General features: G+C 43.9%; 1 protein-coding gene and 1 pseudogene across 1 annotated transcript in view; both read left to right on the top strand.

The window, feature by feature from the left end:
• The window catches only part of rbfox3a (RNA binding fox-1 homolog 3a), a 417,847-nt gene that overhangs the window by 130,770 nt on the left and 276,927 nt on the right, over positions 1-10,150 (top strand). The gene's annotated exons all lie outside the window — the stretch shown is intronic.
• LOC141759011 (uncharacterized) lies at positions 107-1,172 on the top strand (annotated as a pseudogene).

A 10,150-nucleotide genomic window follows, 5' to 3' on the forward strand; every position in this document is an offset into this window, starting at 1 on the left:
CCATTTAAAGGCAAACTCTATGTAGAAAGAAAGGGCTGACAGCAGCAGCTGCAGCAGCAGAAACACAGCTGGTGTTAACACCCAACGCGTGTATCATACAGCCACCATGCCACGCAGCCGCCACGCGCTCCTGACGTTCCTGGTGTGTCCCAGGCTTCAGCATTAGCTGGGTTAAACAGAAATCATTTTATAGTCATGGTAGTATATGGCGGTTCGATCCACGGCTCCTACTGAAGTCGCTCCCCAGGCGCTTTACAGCAGAATGGATTAAAGAGGTCACAATTCATGCATGGACCTGTGTGTATATGAAAAAATCTAATAAAGTTTAAGTCAAATGTCGCAAAGACTTTCCGATCATATATAAAATTGTGCCTGCTTACACTTACGCTGAGCCATGCATTATTACACGGCTTTGTTGAATACTTGATTCTGATCCATGGTACGGTGATTCTACGGTATGTTATTTCTTTAAAGCAGACTGTTGCTATGTATAACAGACCGTTGCCATGTATAACAGACCGTTGCTATGGGTGCAGCTCTAAACTCAGACTCTGGAGGACCGTTTTTGTGTCAAAGCTGTGTAATAAGCGGGATAATGTACAACGAACAGTCATTGTCATTGACCCCACCCTCTCCCTTGAGCCCCACATCCGCCAACTGGTCAAAATATCCTTCTCCCACCTACGCAATATTGCAAAGATCCGACCCTCCCTCACACCCCCTGCTTCAGAGAAACTCATCCCCGCCTTCATCTCCTCCCACCTTGATTACTGCAACTCTCTCCTCTACGGCATCAGCACCACCTCCATCAATAAACTCCTACTGATCCAGAATGCAGGTGCCCGACTCCTCACCCACACCAAATCATGGCATCACATCACCCCAGTCCTCAAAGACCTCCACTGACCCACACCTACAAAGCCCTCCACCAACTTGCCCCCCCCTACCTCTCTGACCTACTCTCCCCTTACCAACCCCCACGGTCCCTCAAATCCACCTCAGCTGGTCTACTTTCCACCCCCAAGTCCAACTTCCGCAGCTTTGGGGACAGAGCAGTCTCCAGGGAAGCTCCCAAGCTCTGGAACTCACTCCCACAACTCATCAGAGACTCTGATTCCCTCACCATATTCCAGTCCCGCCAGACCCATCTTTTCTCCTCTGCCTACTACTAGCCCCCCCTCCCCTTACCCATTTGTCCGTGTGTATGTATGACAGTGCGCCTGTGTATGTTGTTTGTCTCACACCGTTTTCCCCCCGATAGTGTTAAGCGTCTTTGAGTTCTTTCAAAGCGCTATATAAGTTGAATTTATTATTGTTGTGAAATAAACCCCTTCAGGGAGATGCAGGACGCCCTGAATGAGTTTATTTCACAACAATGACCCGCTAGCTGTACATTACCCCCCCCCCCCCCCCTCCTCACCTGGAAGTCAGTGGACATTTCAACTTGTGCAATTCTTCATGTCGCAATTTAAAATCTGGCAGCTTCATCACAAGCAGAGCTCGAGGACTTTCCTGTTTGCTAATTTGCTGGCTCATCAGCAGAGAGTGACGATCCAAGCTCATGTGCCCCCAACCAGCTCTCCCTGGTCCTACCCTCCCCTTCCATCAGGTTGCCTCCCCCTTACCTCTGCCTCACTGGACCTTTGCGTAACCTGCCATGTACATACTTCCTGGGGGTGGGTAATGTTGGCTACTTCATGCTGCCCACAGTCAGGGTACGGTGGGGGGGGGGGGTGGACCCCGCAGGGACCCCTGCGCTGGCCCTGGCCCTGGCCCATGCTTGGGCCCTGCTGGGGTCCTGCTGGGGCCCTGCTGGGGCTTGAGGTTGTTGGTAGTGGATCAAAGCTCTGCTGGCCGGGCAGCCAAGCCGGTTAAACTGACAGGAGCAGGCAGACCCACCTAACCAGCTGTCCCGGTTACAGAGCCAAAGGAGAAGCGAGGGTTGAGGGAGGATGCTAGAGAGGAAGGGAGGGATGGCGGAAAAGTGGAGGGAGGAGATGAAAGGATGGAACAAGGCAGAAAGCGAGGGGAAAAGAGGAGTGAGAGCTAACAAAAATGCTGATGAAAGGTAAGGAGAGGTTTAAGGAAAAAGATGTGTTTGAGGAAAGATGGAGAAAATATCAGAGGAAAGAAAGGAGGAAACAAGGGGTCAAACTGCAAGGAATGCTGAGGAGAACAGGGGGAAAAGAGGGAGAGGAAAGAAAGTGGGGAATAGAGGAAAGAAGAGAGACAAAAAAAGAGTTTGGCAAGAGAACTGATGAACGGAGGAGAAAGGAAAGATGAAAAAGAGTGATTCCTAAGATTAACAAGGAACAAGGAGGAAGAGAGAGTGAATGAGTTATAACAAGGTGCAGAAGAGGAGAAGAAAGGAAGGAAAGGGTTATGGATATGAAGGTAAGGAGGTGAAGCACCGAGTAAAGGAAAGACAACATCGGAGGGAAGATGGAGCTGCAAGAAATGACTAGAAAAGGAGGAAGAGGATGAAAGTAATGAAAGGGAGGTGGAGGTGAAGATGCGTGTGAATGATTGGTAACGAAGTAGCAGAAGGGAGAAAGAGTAAATGCAGAAGAGGAGCAAGAGAGCAATAAGAGGGCTAGAGAAATGGGTAAAAAAGCACAGAGTCAAGTGGACTGGAGGCCTGAAGGTAAACTGCAGTAAAGTGAATCAAGGATGTGAAATGATATCGAGGCAAGCATTGTTTCTTCACACTCTCACACACACTGGGTCTCATGTAGTCGTGTCTGTAGGGGAATGAGCAGCAGTCCCAGGTAGCTGCTATTGTGTTTTAACATGTGGCCTAGAGCCAGTGGGAGAGGATGAGGTAGGACAGGAGGAGCATGCTCACACACATGCTGTGCTGCACCGTGGACATCATACAAGCTGGGCTTATTTCACTACTCATGAAGAATTAGGCAGAACTGCTTATTTTGGGTGGCTAGCTACCACAGACTGTATATAACAAGTGGACGTAGTCAGCGTGATGTCACCCGCTGGTTTGTGGACAATGCTCTTGAAGCCTTGAGTTCGGTATTGTGGTCGCCCTAAAGCATCCCCTGCTTTATGGTCTATCTGACTCTAAATGGGACCATCATTTACTAAATGAACATCATGCTGTATTGAAGAAGACTTGAAACTAGAGATTGAGACCATAAACTCATGTCTACAATGTTTACTGGGGTAATAAATCAAGAGGCTCATTTTCTCTTAGGCCCTGTTCACACCTGGTATTAACATGCGTCCTCAGTGATCACAAGTGGACAGCTCGAAGTACAGGTGTGAACACACTCAAGACACATTGAGGACGCATTAAGATCCTATCTTTCAGACCACATTCAGAGGTGGTCTGGACCACTTATTTGCATAGAGAGATCGGATCACAAGTGGCCACTGAAGACGCATGTGGAGACGCATTCTAATGCCAGGTGTGAACAGAAGTACTTTAAGCTGTCCACTTGTGATCCAATCACTGAGGACCCATGTTAATACCAGGTGTGAACAGGGCCATAGACTTCTATACAATCAGACTTCTGTTAGCCCCCTGCTGGACATTAGAAAGAATGCTCCCCCTTTCATAACTGTCACTTACCCTACAGTATCTGATAAAGGCAAAACGCCCAAAAAATAATCTTTAAAGAAAAAAAAAAGACTGTGAGATGTGACTGAAAGCTGTGAAAACTAGTAAGTGGACTTTTGAGCTTAGACTATGTCTTTGCATAAAAAGTTTGGCGTTGCCGTGTAACTGTGTATAATGTAGCAGTTAAGCTATCACTTCTTTGACTTTTTGATCAGTGCAGCATTATGCTAAATCAACAGAGAGTCTGCCAAGCAGGAGCTGCTTTATCAGGATACTGTTTACAGCGGCATGTGGGGGCGTGCACGTGAGTGTGTTTATACTGGAGGGAAGGTTAGTGAGCGTAATTGAATCATATTACTTCCTCCACATGGCTTGTCAAGGACCTTTTTATGACTTGGAGCTAATCCATAAGGATGCTTAACATTGATTTATCCATGCATTGATAAGTTATGCCATGATGCAGAACGCCAGAGAGCTCTCTGAACATTAATATCCCAAAACAAACATTTGGTAACAAAAAGAAGGAGGGATAGCTCAAGCAACTTTTTATCAACCACTGCAGAGTTTCTGCTGTCTAAGAAAGGAATGAAAAAGAAAGCCAGCAGAAGTAATAACCCAACCATGTCCATCTCTGCTGACTGAGTCTCTCTTCATGTAAGCTCATTTTGGGAGATTGCATAACATAATGGGAGGTAGATGTCTGTTTTCCAGCCAGCTTTGCACCATGTAGTCTCTACAGTATGCGCTGTCAGTCCTACCTAAACATCCCTGAACATGTCATAATGCCAGGTTTCCTATTGCACAGGTTCATATTCAAATATTTTAATAGGTGATCTGACACAGCACCCATTGGTTGAGTTAATCGAAATCCCTTTACTGTAGCAAAAAAGCATCTTTACAAGGCCATGGACGCTGCAGAGAGGCTGTGTAAATCTCTGCTGTAGTTAGCTAAGATGCTGTCCTAGACACATTAGTCTCCAGATGACTGGCTGGTAATAGGAAACCATCGCAGCTCATCCATGGGCTTTTATTGGCCTTTAAGATTTTCATCAGCAGTTATTAGTAACAGTGCTGACCAATCCACTGCTTGGCTCGATGGGCTGTGAAGTCTTTATTGGCTCCTTCGGATTGCTTGATGAGGAGCGCAAGAAGTTTCTGTTTCCGCTCAGTGTGTTTCCAAAGAGCTGCAGTAGAAATGGCTCTGGATGGACTGTACTTTTAATATTTTCAGCATTTAGCTGACAACATTATCCAAGGCTGCTCAACAGAGAGTGAGGCTGTAGAATGAGCTGCAGCACCTCAGATGGCCTCTGTTCAAAGCAGCCAAAAGAGACGACAACGTAGAGAAGCTAGAGAGGGAGCGCTGAGATGCTCTATATGCTGCTAGTTAGTGTGTTTGTTTGTGTGTGGAAGCTGATGATCTCAGTACAGTTCTGTTAACCCAGGGGTCAGCAACCTTTACTATCAAAAGAGCCATTTTAGGCAAAAAAAAAAAAAAAAAAATCTGTTTGGAGCCGCAAAACATTTGATCAATGTGATGAAGGTAACACAGTTTATAGTCTAAGTATATAGTATATAAGTGTAATGCAGTGAGGACCCAAGTGCACATGTACTACGGAGTTTTAGGGCCACATTTCCAGAATGAAGTCATAATATTATGAGAAAATAAGTAGTAATATTACAAGAGTAAAGTCATAACTTTATGAGAAAAAAATAAAATAAAATGAGGTAAAATGTAAAATTACGTTTTTATAATATTCTGACTTTATTCTCATAATATTACGACTTTTTATTCTCTTAAATTTCTGACTTTATTCTCATAATATTACGACTTTTTTCTCGTAAACCTTTGACTTTATTCTTGTAATATTCTGACTTTATTCTCGAAATCTCAGATTAATTATTTTTTCCTCAATGTGGCCCTAATACTCCATCGTACCGTCGTACTATAGACCTACAACAATGATAAATAAAAATGAAAATGTAAACAAAAAACAGTTATTCATTTACATTTTTATAAATCCACAGGGAGCCACTGGAGAGGAGCTGAAGAGACGCATGTGGCTACGGAGCCGCAGGTTGCTGACCCCTGTGTTAACCTGTGATGAGGTTCATAATAGCAGTAGCTGAAATGTTGCATACAGGGACCGCCCACACAGCTCATTATTCTGAATTACAGTAGCTCCACCTTTTCAGTCCTGTTACCAATGAATGGGTAAGCCCTTTTCACAGCCAACAGGCTGACATGTCACAGTATAAAAGGTACAGGTGTGAATTGTTAACATGCTTATTTTTACATACTGGTTGCACTATGTTCAATTAACTACTTATAACTTCCCGTATGAGAGTATACATATAGAAAGAAAGAATGGGCTCTTATTGTGAAAGAGGAGCTTTTACTGTGAAATGAACCAGGTCGTGTTGTTGTTGTTGTTGTTGTTGTTGTTGTGCGCGAGGAGAAGATGGCCAGCGTAAATAAAGGAGTTGTTGTTTAAGTTGTCTTCTTGTCGGTAACATGAATGATAATGTCAGTGAGTGGATTCCACTGCTTCAGTTTCAGTAATTCATGCTGGTTCACTGTCACCACTCACTGAGACACTTGAACACAACGGAACCAAAGTCAAGGTGCTTTTCCTAGTTTGACAAGTCAAAATATCTGCTGTGAAAAAGGACTATTTACACACAACGTTGCTGGTCTTTCTGGCAGCAAACACTATATACTATACGCCATAAAACTAGACGCCTCTATGTTTCACTACGTTTTTATCTCTCTCCCTTTATCTCTTTTGCTTATACACACACACACACACACACACACACACACACACACGGGCACACACTCCCAGTGGATTACATTGTGGTGCTCAGAGCCCCCGGGGGAATGGAGAGTGATAAATACTGGGAAGTGAGCTACTGCTCAGAGAGACAGTGGTTCCGAACACAGGAGGAGAGGAGGCGATAAATTGGTCTGGAGTGGGAGTGTACTGGGCACATCCACCTCTCTAAAGGTGACAGAGGGTGTAATGTGTGTATATGAGTGTGAGAGAGAGGGAGAGAGGGAGAGAGGGAGAGAGGGAGACAGAGAGAGAAACCTACTCTAAGACCCCAGGTCTCCAAACACATCCATATGCCCAGCTCATATTTTCTTTTCCTCCTGTCCTTCTGTTCTTGCCATCAGCATCAGGTTAGCCAAGTGGGGTAACAGACTGAGCAGAGATCTCTCTCTACATCTCACACACACCCACAACCCACAGGGTGTTGACTGGGATGCAAGCCTAGCAGACACACACTAGCCAAAGAACCAGGCCAGAACCAAGCCAACAGGCCATAACCGTGTGTGTGTGTGTGTGTGTGTGTGTGTGTGTGTGTGTGTGTGTGTGTGTGTGTGTGTGTGTGTGTGTGTGTGTGTGTGTGTGTGTGTGTGCGTGCGTGCGTGCGTGCGTGCGTGCGTGTGTGTGTGTGTGTGTGTATGTGTGTGCCAAACTACTTAGAGTGATGGAATGTAAGATAGGCCCATTCTAAGGGGAGCCAGGATAAACCGGCCAAGTCCAGATCATGGCACAGAGGAAGAGCTGGTGCAGTGAGGCAGAGTGTGATCTGGCTGGAGTGTATTTCAGAAAGCCCGGAGGAGAGCTTCATTTACCTGCTCTCCTTATTTAGAGCTCATCATTCACTGCTGTACACTGCAATCACTGCTAGTATTATGGGTTTGACTGTAATTACACCTGCAGACAGAGACACTTCACATCCAGTCAGTCTGTGGCCTGTAGCTCATGGTTGCCTAAATTAAAGGCTCCACTCATGCCGAGGTGTTTGGAGTGGTTTATTTGAACTCACTGAAACATTTATTCCTGCGGGTAGTTTACTGTTTTAGTTTGTTTAGTCAGGAGAGAATTAACCATCAAACTCAGGTGGCACCAATAAAACAGATGACAAAATGCAGGCATCAATTCTATTCCAAAGTAATTGTGTTTGGTTTGCTAGAAGTGAATATGTAATCTAAAATGATGTGGGGTTATCAATGTCACAATGTGAAATACATGGAGTCATACATGGAACAAAGTAACTTTGTTAGGTTTTTGTTTAGATTCAGTTTACAACGTTAACCATGTGTTTTAAATCTAACCGTAATACGGGAGAAAATGTTTCCCTCGAAACATAATAAAGAATGCAGTTTAGTTGTATGGGAACGTAGTTTTGTAGAAGACAGGGTCGGCCTTAGGCCACACTGGATGCATGAGCAGCGCGTGGCAGATGCCTCGCTGAAATGCTGTGACTCTCCTGTGTGTGTTGTCCACACCCCCAGCATTGCTATGGTGCTGCTGCTGCTGCTGTCAGCTCTTTCTTTCTACATAGAGTTTGCCTTTCATAATGGTTATTTCATTTCATTATAAATGTCATTTATATTTATTTTAGACAGAAAAAGGTTAAGAAACATGTTCTCATTTGTAAATAATAATAATAGTAATAATACACGATTAAAGGCCGGTACTTTATTCATTCATGGAGCCCTGCAAGTCACTGCATTTCCTACAACACTGTCCTGCGAACATTTCAGAACAAAGCCTTTTGTTATGAAATGAAGGAGTTCTGTCCACAGAAAATAAGGCTAGATGGCTTTTATTTTGAAACAGAAAGTGTTTACAGAAAGAGTTACAAATATATATTTACTCTTTTTCACTGTCTGTGACATATTCGACAGACAGACATTGAAACTGTAGTAATGTTGCTGATATGATGTCAATATACAGTCAAAAGGTCTGTTGTTGCTGTGAACCGCGCGGCACGCGGAACAAATAGACAAGACCTTGAATCTCTTGAAGAGACACAGCTGACACGTGGCTGTTCTGTGGCTGCTCTAACCTGTTAACATGGACGTCGAAATAAAAAGCAAGAGGTTCCCCGACGCACACACGCTGCTCAAACAGGCCGTTAGAGTGACACATTTAGCAGAGTCAAACACTAAAGGTCAGCTTTGCAGACATTGTCTATTTATCCTTTTCTTAACATTCCTTCAGTTTTCATTTTATAACCTGACATCAACTACAGGCTTCACTGCAGGTTAAACAATATCACATGGAACAGTGCCGTGACCATAGACTGTATCAAATATGGACGTAGTCTCCATGACCTCACCTATATAGTCGATTTTTGAAGGGCAAAAATGAAGCTCAAAGTGGGCGTCGCCAAGCTCAAAGCTTCCAAGCTAGCTAAAGATAACAAGCTAGACTAAGAAGCTAGGCTGTATCTAGGAAGAGAACGGGCTATATGCTACTCTGTGTAGCCGGCTAACGTTGAGCCTAATGTCTTGTTACTCCCGGTTGGTGGTTGATACCGGTGCTAGCTAACATATAAATAAAATAATACTAACGTTCGAATTTCACTTTCCGTAAAAAAAAAAACGGTTCACAGACATTTCAAATAAAATCGTACAAGGTAACGAGGTTACAAATCCATTGAGATGCAATCCGGTCAGCATCTTCAATTTGTGCATCGACGTTAGTGTTATTCACTGTAAAGCACTCGTCTCCTCCTTTTGTCTTAGAGTCCTCTGTTCTGTCAGATTGGTATATAGAAAAAGATTATTCCAGGAATTAGCCAAGTTCCATTGACAGTTCCTGATGTGGGCATGGAGGTCATCCAGTGGAAGCCCATCATTCAACGGCCACACATTGTGCCTGAAAATTGACAACAAAAGATCCTGAGTGTTGCTACAAAATGATATAGCTTTAATTCAAATGCATCTGAATTGTCTTACAAACACCATATCAAAGGAGGAAGAGAAGACAACAAAATGTGAGGAGGAAGTGATGGCAGCAGGAGAGTAAAAGAGGAGGGACCAAGAGACCAAAAGAATGGATGAAAGCAGGCGAATGAGAGAGGAGAAATGGAATGGAAGTACGATGAGTGAATGACAGTAACTACTGAAGTCAAACTCAGGAGGAGTTTCAAAGACAGCAGTGCATCCATAAAGCATAGCAGGCTGTAATGTTCTCTCCACCCATCCAGGCCTGGCATGGCATGGTTTGAGTCTCTTTATATATAACTTGGCTCCAAAAGCACAAGTGACACGTTTTACTCTGCAACTTGAACCAGAAAAGACAACAGACAGAGCAGCAATGCCTTTTCCTTTGTTGGTTTTGTTGCTCTTGTGATGTTTCTTGCCTTATGTGCATTGTTCTACAACCTACAAAAGGAGGTGGACTGGTGGTCTTCTGTAATTGGTCAGTCTGTTGTCATCCTCATTCATCCTAGTTTGACCTCACAGCACTCGTTAAAAGAGATGTGAACAAATGCATTATTGGGATAGGAACAGATAATGCGCTCATAACTGATACAAACAGCATCCACTTTTGTAATAATATTTGTACTTAAATCTAATTTAGGTCAAGTCAAATCAATTGTATTTGTATAGCCCAGGGGTCAGCAACCTTTACTATTAAAAGAGCCATTTTAGGCAAAAGAAATCTGTCTGGAGCCGCAAAACATTTGATCATTGTGATGAAGGTAACACAGATTATAGTCTAAGTATATAGTATATAGGTCTAATGCAGTGAGGGCCAACGCGCAAATGTA

Source organism: Sebastes fasciatus, chromosome 20 (genome assembly GCF_043250625.1).
Source record: "Sebastes fasciatus isolate fSebFas1 chromosome 20, fSebFas1.pri, whole genome shotgun sequence".
Lineage (NCBI taxonomy): Eukaryota > Metazoa > Chordata > Actinopteri > Perciformes > Sebastidae > Sebastes > Sebastes fasciatus.